The sequence below is a fragment of the Lissotriton helveticus genome, chromosome 5_1, assembly GCF_964261635.1.
Source record: "Lissotriton helveticus chromosome 5_1, aLisHel1.1, whole genome shotgun sequence".
NCBI lineage: Eukaryota > Metazoa > Chordata > Amphibia > Caudata > Salamandridae > Lissotriton > Lissotriton helveticus.
This window is the reverse complement of record NC_136065.1, coordinates 438,679,716-438,691,952: the sequence shown is the minus strand read 5'-3', so window position 1 is coordinate 438,691,952 and position 12,237 is coordinate 438,679,716.

Below are 12,237 nucleotides of genomic sequence, written 5' to 3'. Positions count from 1 at the left end.
CCCTCGGTGAGGAGGATGGTCTTGAGGGCCACTGTAGGGAGGTCAAGGTTGAGGGCCTCAGCAGCTTGACGGAGTACCATCGTGTAGGAGGCACCCTCCTCCATCATAGGCGGGGGAGAGGCAAACGCCCCGGGTCAGAGGAGACATCAAGGGCGCCTACATCCCCCAAGTCGTCCACCCAATCATGTTCGGACTCACATTGCTGGGCAAGCGGGTCCTCGGACCCTTCCCAGTCTTCGCCCACCTCTGGTGTAGAAGGGGCTGGTCGCGGCGGCGGAGCCGGAGAAGGGACGAACGGGGCCGGACCGGTGATACTTCCCAATGGGGATCCCAGGTCGGAACAAAATGGTCCTGGAACCGGGGCAAGGGTGGGATAAACGGCACACAGTGCGGCTCCGAGGGCGGCACCATGGTCGGAGCCGGCAACGCTGCACCTTGTGGCCCCGGGGCCGGAGCCAGCGGCGTAGGATCCTGTTGCGCCGGGGCTGGAGCCAATGGCGGAGCCGCCGGGCGAATAGGATTTGGACACGGGACCGCAGGCACGCCGGCGGGAGACCGAGGCCTGTCCATGGCAGCAAGGAACTCTTGCACCTGTTCAGGAGTCGCCGACGGACCCGGGTATGGCGGGTAGGCTGCGGGACTCCCAGGCTCCTGAGGAGCCGCAGGGGCAGAGCCCCTGTCCCCCTCCGAGGAGCAATTGGGGGGGACGTTGGAGAGCAAACACACTTCGTTGACTTCTTTTTATGGTGTCACTTAACAGAATCCGAAGGCGGAGACTTGGAGCCCGTGGTGCAACAGCTCCGGTCCGGGAGCGGCGATGTGACGAATGCTGAGACCTCCAGCAATTTCCGGCACAGCTCCCGCAAGGCCTTGGGGGCAATGGCTCGACAGTCCCGGGAGTCGTGATGGGTCTCCAGGCAGTAGAGGCAAACATAATGGGGGTCCACCACCAACATATTACTGCGACAGGCCCCACAAGACTTAAAGCCAGGCATCCCTACGTGCACCAGAGAATAAAGGGGAGAGACAAAAGTCTCAACGTAGCAGTCAAAAAGTGACTAAGGTACGTGCTCAATCCGGATCTGCACTTGCTGGCGCGGAAAAAGAAAGAACTGACGTCAGCGTGCATGGGTGGCATCTAGGTCTCTCCGTGACGCCATCTCAGCGCTGACGACGCCACCTACTGACGCGCAGGGGTACTGCTAAGCAAAACTTTCCGGATTCAGTCTGACGCCTGGGGATATTCTGACGTAAGGAATCTATCACTAACGGGTCTCTTTCAGATAAAAAATTACTGAGTGGTAGCTCTTCTCTGGATCAGGGCTGGCATGGAAAGAAACGCACTGGCGTCAGCGCATCTGGGTGGCGCCTGAATAGGTACGACGACATCACTCAGGCGGGTAGGCTTGGCTAAAATTCCCTCAGGCATGTAATTTTTATGTCCTGAGGATGATCTCAATATTGTTTCTATGGGATTGAAACGTCGTCGGCCTTATATGCACGTAAACGCAACTGAATTAATTACTGATGTGTAACGGTGGCTCTATATATTGTTTGCTTTTTGTATTTCTCTATACAATTTACAAGCATTTTTTGTCCTGCATGAGCCTTTTTCTGAATTTGTGAATTTCTTTTCATTTGTGTCTGTTATATATGTTAGGTTGGACGCAGGATTGTGTCCCACTTTATTCTTGGGCTTTATGTGATTTGATACATTATAAAATGTTCTGTCTGGCTGGACAGCTTTAATATAGAACTGATTTCAGGCCTATATTAATTGTTTTCTGTGTGAATCTCCCCTGCCAGGGACTATTTTGTAATTGTAACAAACTCTGAATCAAGGCCTACGCATCCTGGGCCCAATAGACAACGAAACATATATGCTAACAAGGGTATAGGGATGTACAAATATGGGGCTAGGAGCAGGGCGAGTAAGGCCCCCATGGGGACTGTATTTCAGAAGTTGTGGTCACTTGAGGGGGGATGTGTTAGAGGGAGGGTGGTTAGGCATGGGGGGTGAGTTGATGTTCACAGGTTCAAGACGGGAATGCCTATCTGAAGTTTTTATATCTTTCATAGCCCAATAAAACACCTATTAACACCTAAATGCATTGGATACTAAGGTTTCCCTCTGGCCAGTCTGCAAAGATACACAGCGATGTCAATGAAAAGAAAAAGCAATTCGTTTACTTAACTAACTGCTGCATTACTGGGAGTTAGAGGACAGATAGCCCTAACAAAATGTACAGTGGCTCTGGAAGTTAGCCTTCGAGTGCAGGAGTTTTGGCCTGGTGACTCCATATGACAGGCAAACTCAGACAAAGCAGAGTAGAATTACCAAAGCCACACAATGTCATATAGGAGAATCTAGCTGGATAGACCTCTGAAGCAGACTTCTGAGCATCATCTTACTGACGTAAACCAATTCATTCTCAATGAAACAAACTGAACCTGGAAAAAGTAGATACTGTGGTCTGAGACATTGTTGTGACAGGACATAGATAAAACCTATGAACGCACTTTAAAAGCAGAGATGAGAATATCACAACTTGAAAAAAGAGCGATGGGACAAGTAGACCACCGAGACGGGAGACTCAGCTGCGTGCTCTACCTAATGCCCTGAACCTCGTCTCCGGGTGCCATGCAGCTGCCACAAAATGGCTGAGCAGGCTGTTGTGCCTGTGGCGATATCTGGCATTGACAGATTGGAAATCCTTAGTGTAACCATATAAGAGGCAAAACTGCTGAGGAAATCTGGTAGGAGGAAAACATCCCCAGGTAGCGCACTGAGGCATAACTCTCCTTAAAACTTTCCAGGGTTTATTACACTTTCTCATCAAAAAGGTGAGTCATCTAATGGCATGTTTACAAAAATGCCTGGAGATTCCTAGAGAAGCCTGTAGACCTCATCCAGGCATGGAGCCGAAGCACCACAATTAGGCCATTGCTCAACCCAAGCAGTCCCTTGTGTCAAGGCCAGACCTTATAATACATTTTGCAGCATCCAGGTCATCCTGTATAGATTGGGTTAAAAAATATTATAGATCTTTTGGAACTTTCGTCAAGATTTGACCAAATATGTCCCAGAAATAACTACTATAGTGGCCTGGAAGGCAGCTGGCATTGACTGAGCACAAAGCAAGACTAGCCGATGAAAACATAAACTTGCCAAGTTCCAGATTCACGATCAGGAGTCTATGTGGCAAAGGCGTTAGGGTTGACTCTTCTGTTAGATACCTGGACCACCAGACTCTTTGTCTTAGGTTGTTGTGTTAAAGATTCAGTCCCTTGACTCTGTACGTCCACTCTCCTCTCCACACTGTAGTACTCTCCCCGGGGAATTTTGTATTTTTCTTTGTGCTCTAGTTTAGGACATATACACTGGACCCCATTAAATATCGTCCTTACTCTGTTCCTCTTGTTGAAAAAATTCTTGCGTGGGCTCGTCCCACGGAACCATACAGGTTACCTCCAGCCACAAAATTACTGTGAGGTCCAACGGGTACCTTGAATTACTGGTTGCATTCTAGCGTACGCCGTACCCCTTCTACCCCACCCATCACTCCCCTCGACTCTATTCCCCTGGTTGACCGTCCCATTATGGAGGACGTCCCGGGTATCAGTTTCGATGAAGAGGCCATAGCCGAAGCCTTGAGATCAGTACCCTCGCTCCTTGGAGCATCAGAAGCAGCCGCCACAGGCTCTTCTGATGAGGATTGGACAACACTCACTATCCTGAAAAAGGAATGGCTTAGAATCACCATACATGGACGTATGATGACCGAGTACCTGAGAAATAACATCGCCCCCCAGGGACTCATAGTTAACATCTTCCCCAGAATTTTCCTTGAAGACATCCAGTTTAAGATAGACTGGTGCCAGGTCTCCTGGAAATGTACGAAAGATCTTTTATTCTTAATTGTCAAGACAGCTAAAAGATTAGCTGATGCTCTGCTGGACAAAATCGCAGCAATAGAAACGACAATGAAGGCGGCTGTCAACAAAAATTCTAAGGCGGCCTTTACTTCTAAACTCGCAGAAATTAACCAGGAGATTGCTGATAATCAGGAATATCTCCTTAAACAGAAACTGAACAAACTTGAAAAAGACGTAGCAAGATTTGATAAGGAGAAAGTTTATCCTTACCTCAAAGAAGGATATACCAATAAGAAAACCGGGTACTCTTCTGACGAAAACTCTGGCATTGACAGTCGTAGAGGGTCATCAAGCAGTGACTCCAGTGGGAGCACGACATCCAAAAACAACCGCCACCAACGTCACGCAAACTGGAACCGAGGGTACCATCAAGGACCCATGTTCCAAGGACCACCCCAAATGCTGCCCCCGTGGCAATACCCCTTCTACCCTCAGGGACCACCGCAATTTTACCCGCAGAACCCCCCTTTTCACGACAGAGGTTGGGGCAGAGGAAAAGGGCGCAAGCGGGGCGGTGCAAGAGGGGTGCAATGGCAAGATCAGCCATCGACATCCGCCCCGATGGAAACCAGGAGTGTAACCAGGGGGAGGAGAGCCTAATAGTCAACCTCTCAAGGAGAGTACTCACTTCCACCGAAGTGGCTGTCCTTGAGAGGGGCTTGGGCTTCGTCCCCACCCCCACCCCAGATAACTTCACAGAAATGTGTGAAATAAAACAACTCTTTCATAAAGTACGCCTCAGGGCCTTCTTCCGAGATCAACTAGCGACTGAAAAGACTGATACAGGGCTACGCAATCCCTCCACCTTCACCCCAACGGATGGGATGGTCCCACCAGAGGTGTTGACATTTGAGAGGGCTGTTATGAGGTCCCTGGAAAATAAACCACATACAAGGAGTTTCAACAACTTGAGCAGTGCCGAAAGACAGGCAGTCTCATCTTTGGGTAATGACACCTCCATCGTCATTAAACAAGCCGACAAAGGGGGAGCAACTGTCATACAAGATGCCATTGACTACGACAGAGAGTGTAACCGCCAATTGGCTAACACCACCCACTACAGACCCCTACCGGCATATCCGACCATTAGGTTAAGAACAGATATTTCCAGCCTTATCATTGAAGGCGAGGCTAATGACTGGATCTCCAAACACGAAGCGGAGTTCCTCCTGACGACGGACCCAGTGGTCCCCTATTTCTATACCTTGCCAAAGATACATAAAGGAACTAGTCCAGTCCCTGGGAGACCCATTGTCTCAGGAATTGGGTCATTATTGGAGCCACTGTCCAAATTCTGTGACGTATTCCTCCAGCCCATTGTAAAGAAAATACCCTCCTTCCTGCAGGACACTAGGGACGTCCTACGCCTCATAGACTCCATCGAAGGCAGAGAGGAAGTGGACCTCCTCCTTACGCTTGATGTGGAAGCTTTATACACTAATATTCCCCAAGCAGCCACACTAGAAGCAGTGGAGTCTGCCCTTCTACAGGAGGAATGGTCCTCACCTACTCCAATACCATTCATCATGGCTTGCGCAAGAATTGCCCTAACAGAGAACTGCTTTCAATATGGATCACAGATGTACCACCAAATCAGGGGTACATCTATGGGTTCTACTTTTGCTCCTAGCATTGCCTGCATTTACATGGCAGCCTTTGAGAATCAGTTCATTTATCCAAATTCCAACCCCTTCAGACAACACCTGACATTATGGCGTCGCTACATAGACGACATTCTGATACTATGGAAGGGGGACCGGCATAGCTGTACTCAGTTTTGTACTTGGATCAACCAACAGAACCCGTATCTAAAATTTACGGGTTCCATGTCTGAGACAGCCCTGCCTTTTCTTGACCTCACGATACGGCTGGGCCCAGCCGGTCTAAGCACTACCTTGTTCCGTAAGGACACGGACAGAAACAGTCTTCTCTTGTTCAATAGTCATCACCCTAAAGCACTACGCGAAAATCTTCCCTTTGGCCAATTCCTGAGGATGCGTAGAAATTGCTCCTCTAGGGATGACTATAGACAAGAAGCTAATACCCTGCAGCACAAACTGCTAGATAGAGGATACCCTACTAAACTGATACGTGACTCCAGTAAGAGAGCCCTTAATAACCATAGGGAGGCTCTCCTTGAAGTACATCTAAAGGAGCGTGATGACCTAATAACTTGCGTCACTAGTTTTACCAGAAACTCCAACTTCATCAAAAAAACTGTGAATAAGCATTGGGATATCCTTAATGCAGGAGGCACTACATTACCAAAGCCAAGGTTCGCATTTAAACGAACAGCCAACCTTAAAGACTCCCTGATACATACACGCCCTAAGAGACAACTCGGTGGTGGGCAGCGGACACTGTGGCACCTTCCGCCCGTTGTTGGACACTACCCGTGTGGTGGGTGTGCGGTCTGTCCCCAATCCAGACAATGCAAGGAGGTCAGGCTTACTAATTCTTTCACGTGGAAACTCATGAGACACACTAATTGCCTTAGCACTAAATGTATCTACCTCTTAATTTGCCCTTGTGACAAATTCTATGTAGGAATGACCATGAGGCAGGTCAAACTCAGAATAACGGAGCACAAAAGTAACATACGGTGCTCCAAGACCCATACAAGATTGTATGAACACTACCAATTATACAATCACTCTGCAGACAGCATTCAATGGTTAGTGCTCGAGTCCCAACCGGCCATGACCAGACAGGCTCTGTTCAGGCTTGAACAGAGATGGGTACATCGCCTCCAGCTTGATAGAGTAGGGCTTAATGATGCCATTCCCTGGGCTACGGTTTCTAGATAACTTCCCTTAGTTAGCACCTAGCAAGCCCCTATACCCAGTCTCTTCATGCTTTACATACATCAAAGCTTGTCTCAGTTGTTCCCATTGAAGAGGGTTGGGCATTTGACACATCCTTACTGACTCATGAACGAGGGATCCCATTATTTTGGACCCCTAGCACCTTACCATCCTGTGGCATTTCTCTTCCCCCCCCCTTACGAGCCTACCATTCCGGCCTCAATAAGGTCCTACTGTGCTAGTCCCGGGGTTTACACCGGCGATATCTCGCTCTCTCCAACAGCTGGACGACACTTTGTCATCTATAACTGTTACACCACTCCCATAATAATAACCCCCTCCATTAACACCACTACCCCATCCAAATAGACTCGCCCCGCGCGTCAGCTTGCCCCGCGCGCTGGCTTACCAAGGGGTCTCCTTCACAGATACCCGACTGAGTCTGTGCCATCTGTAGCTATCTGATATGCCTCCACGTTTGAACTGATCGGATTGACGGCACCAGCGACCTTCCCAACATGGCTGCCATACCTTGCCACCACCGTCCAGATACAGTCCTAACTACCGCATTGCTTACACGCATGCGTGTGACGCGCGATAGGCGCCACCTTACCAATGGCGCGTGTGCGGAAATCAACACTACCTACTTATAGACGGACCCCACTGGTATCCATTATCAGCTGCTCCGCACTCTGACCAGGTGCTGCGAGCGTGAGGGGTAGGTGTCTCCACCACACCAGCGCCTGCACTAAGGTAAGCTTTGTCTGAATGCCCCGATGCCCTGAGGCTCGTTTGTCTGCTTGCAGCCCCTTTAAAGATTGATAGTGACGGGAACTGCTCCCAGCCCCGATGTGTAGACGCGCCCATATTTGAAAGTGCCATTCTTAACTGATGGTGTATGCTACACTTACTACTCCATGGTACTGACTGTGACGGGGACCGCTCCCAGCCCGACCATGGACCTATGCCACTGGGTTAACGTGCGGCTGGCATACGAATGGAGGGGTGAGTGCTTTCTACCCCCCGATTATACTTACTGTTTTTGACCCATACTATGAGTGTGTTTATTAATGTGGTGACCAGCGCAGCCTTCCGCCATTTCATGGCAGCCTGGCTCAATAAAGCTTCTGACCTGTCAACATGGAGTGTTGACTGGGGACTGATCCTTTATACTGGGCTCCATGCCAACCTTCCTACACCTTATGTGGGCATAGTGACCAACTTTCCTCCAATTCCACTACTTTGTACTGGGGTTACTGTTCTAATCTGGAGATTACTAGTGACACAAGCCTTCACCATCAGGCACTAATATACCACACTTTGATGCGTGACACACAAACCATTCCGTCCCTTACATACCCTACAGGTTCATCCACCAGACAGCGCTGGCCTCACGGGAGCATGCTGCGAGGCCCGTGTTATTCTCCCTTAGGGTAAGAACTTTCCTGCATTTTTCTTAGGAATGGGGGATGATATTGATAGATTCGGCTATACACTTCAGACTAGTGTTTCACTTGCACTCTGGCACCTCCAATGAGAGATGATAATCGTGCCATTACTAGACCGATTATGAAGGGGAATCTCACCAAGTGTTTGGTTTGTTTGGTTTCCCTTCACAAAACACTCCCCCCCACCCCCCACAGTGTGGAGAGCATTCACTGAAGTCACTCTATATCTTCAGATTGTATAGCCACATAATTGAGATATGACTTGGCTCGCTCTCTTTTAATCTCTTTTTCCTCCTACCTCTAGGTCGCCTAATTAGAGTGGGACCCCTTGGCCCTCTACGTACACGTCCCAGAGAGGTTGTATGTGCTTTTTACTATGTGAATGAGCATATAATCACTTGTCTTCTTGTGTAGTACCCTGTCTAGGTCCTGACGAATCGCTGTTTGGCGAGAAACATGTTGACCACACCAGGGGGTTGAGTTAGTTTTCTGTATACTTCCACAGCTTCTAGCTCCCCTCCCACCTCTTTTAATCAGGGAATCAGCCACGCCAATAAAATCCATTGTGGACTGACTATCCCTTTTTAACACACACTCACTTTTCACCGACTACACTCCCCCTTGTTCCTCACTCACACCCACCATCGGCTAGGAACAAAAGAACTCCGCTAAAAGAGTGCCTCATGGTACTCCGTCAGACATTGCAGCGCCGGTCTGACGAGGAGCAGTGAGCCGATGATGATACTGGACATCCTTCAGCCAGGGTGTGTTCCACGCCTAACGCTCTGGGTGTGTGAGGCTCTCTAGTTCCGACAAGGGACCTTCGCTAGTCCCTTGACTCTGTACGTCCACTCTCCTCTCCACACTGTAGTACTCTCCCCGGGGAACTTTGTATTTTTCTTTGTGCTCTAAAGATTCAGGATAGCCCTGTGGCGGCCCGTGGCGATGAACTATATGCCTGTTTATAGGGGGTCCAGAGTATGGCTTTGCCCAAATGCCTAAGCGCTATCCGTTAGGGCCTCATTCAATGGCAAGGGAGATTCAGTAGGTGCTGGCCAGGCTGAAGAACCTCCATGAAGAAGCTCGTATTGACTTCTATTTTAGGTTGGTGCCGGTTAAGAACCTCTGTAGCCATTCTCATGAGCAGACCAAAAGAGGCACTTTACTCAACTGCAAGACCAGTGGTAGGGACAAGCCTACTGTCTTAGGTAGAGTCCAGAAAAACGTACATTATGTAGTTCAGCATAACAATTGCCCTCATTGTATTGAAAGGCAAAAATGTGTCACCCTTATCATATTTGTTATTGTTTGAATTTCATCCAAAGAGCTGATGTAAATTATGAGCTCTGCAGCACAGTAACAGCAAAGTATCAGAGTATGAATAATTGGTAATAGTTTGCACTCCAATGAGAGTGAAGCGAGTCTCAGTCGAGTCGAAGCCTGGTTTGGAGTCAGAGACCACTCTTTTGGCATCAGCGTAGATATAAAAAAAACAACACTGTGAGGGGCGCTGGAACCAAAGTCGGCACCAAAGTTAGTGTGGAATCCCAAGCGGGTTCAAGAAGACAGACGATTCAGAAGGCAAGCCTGCCAGCAGGATCTTGACTGGAGGCCTCTACGGATGATTGGAGCCCAAAGGCATGCCAAATATGCTCAGCATTGCCTTCCTAAGGATCTGCTGGGATGTTGACAATGGAGCCAGAAATTTCGGTTGCATCAGGACAAAAAACTCAGAATTGACTATTCAAGAGTTCAGGAGAAGGACCAAGAGGCACATCAACACCCTCACATGCTCTCTGGACTCTGAGAATGGTGGAAAGGGGTAGATTCCCAACTCTACTTATAGTTTGTTTTTAGATTTACCCGAAGACTTCGGGCGGGACAAGGAATGCCCTAGGCACAGAACCCTCCTTTTGCCTTTTAACAGTCATGGTGCATGCTTGGTGACGCAGTTTTTCCCTTCGATATTTTGTCTGGTCTATGGGTTCCTCTGGGCACAGTCGTCGCAGACCCTGGAATTGGGCTCTGGCCCAAAACGCCAGAGGAAAAACTTGTGGAGATCGGTTTCAGACGTTAGTTTGCAAAAGTAACTACAAGGTTTAAACCCTGGGTTTTGGAATGAGACAAGTAGGCACTTCAAAAGATAGATGTCAGAGATGCATAATATTTCTCTCTTCATATCTCCTATTTCTTTTAATCATACCACTATCCTTGATCAGATGAATAAATAGAGGTAGGAGATTTTTTTTTTAAAACTTCTTTTTTCTACTCCAGGTGGAGTTCACACTGTCTAGGATTTTTTTTTTTTTTTACAGAGTTTTATATAGCGCGAACTAGACCCGAACTGAATCGGGTATCAGAGCGCTTTACATAGCACCAGTTACGTTACATGAGGACACGCATTCATTTTAGGCACGGGGAGATTAAGTGATTTGCCCAGTCGTTACCGAGACTCGAACCCAGATCCCCAGGTCCGAGGTCGAGCGCCCTAGCCGTTAGGCCAGCTCCTCTCCCCAGGATTGAAGAGACAACACCCACCTGGTGGAGGTTAAGACCCTATAATGTAGGGGGCGTGGCTTGGATGGCAAGGAGGATAGACGCCCGAGTCCGGAGCCTCCACCACCTCGAAAAAACGAACGGCGGCGATTTAGCCCAAAATCCTCAACAAAAAGAAGGGAAGGCGTTGGAAGCTGCAGAGCACAGAACGGTGCAGCCATCTCTGGTCGGAGAGGAGAAACGAGCGTGGAACGACTCGAAAAGATACAGGCAGCGAGCGGGGAGGAGGAGCACAAGATGGCGAAGCACGGAGCAGAGCTCTGAAGCCCATAGCCTGCTCCGCAAACCTGATAAGACCAGAGCAAACCAACGTGAGCCGGAAGCAAGGCCACTAAAGCACCGGAGCTTAGCGGTCATTTAGGAGAAAAGAGCCGGTAAAGCAAAGTGAGCAGCACCGAGCGAGGGAGTACAGCAACCAACCAAGGCGGCGCGAACGAAACCGGAAGCTCCACTGGGCGCGGCCATTTTGGGTCCGAGTACAGGCTAAAAAAAGAGACAAAACGCCGGCGATAAACACGCAACAAAGCCAAGGAAGTGCACCACTCAGAGCTCTTGCTGAGCTCGGGCGCAACACAGTGCAACAGCCGCCAAGGACCGGGGGGGCGTCCCCGCTACAAGCAACAAGAATAAGATAGGTGTGGGGAAACGAAACTGAAAGCGGCAACACACAAGGAGCGGCCATTTTGGGGCGCGCGTTCGGAGGCGGAAGATCAATACAAGAGGGCGTGCACAAGGCAACAAGGCGAACCGAAGCAGGCGCAGAGAAGTTCCCAACAACTACAACGGACAAAGCTCGATCAACGCTCCACACAGTCACGCACGAGCTCCAACAGCGCCTGCCTACGCGCGTCCCAAGACAGAGCCAATCAACAAAATCGAAGAGCGAACACCGACGCCAAGCAACTCCCGGAGGCCAAGACGAACACAAACCCCCTTCGCTGGTGAGCAAGACCGGGAGGGTAAGGAGACGCGCGTCAGTGTGAGCAGAAAGAACCACCAGTAGAGCAACGGAAGGAGAAGATGAGGCGCATAAAACAACACCGAGGTAGTGACGGACAGAGGACCGAGCCGAGGCAAACAGTGGAGACTTACACTGCAGCCACCCAGACCCAGCGAGGAACACCACAAGCGGGAGACCGGAAGAGGGGCGATACGTGACCACTAATTTAAGCCATTGCTAAGGAAAGACAACCCAGAGACACAGCAGGAGAGGGCCCATCAGTGGTGCACCCTAGCCACCCAAGTCAAGCGGGGAGCTCACTCTGAACTGGCGGGGGCAAAGACAAGGACCGGTACGGTGGCCAAGCAGATTCTGCACAGACACCGGCCCCACACAGGAAGCCACCACAGCAAAAGGGTTGAAAAGTGATCCAGCAAGACAACAAAAAGAAGACAGGCTGCACACATATCTAGCCAGAAGGGGCGTGGGTACGATGACAGGACGAGATGATAAGAACGCCAACGACCCCAAAAAGGTCAAGAAAGACCTCCCA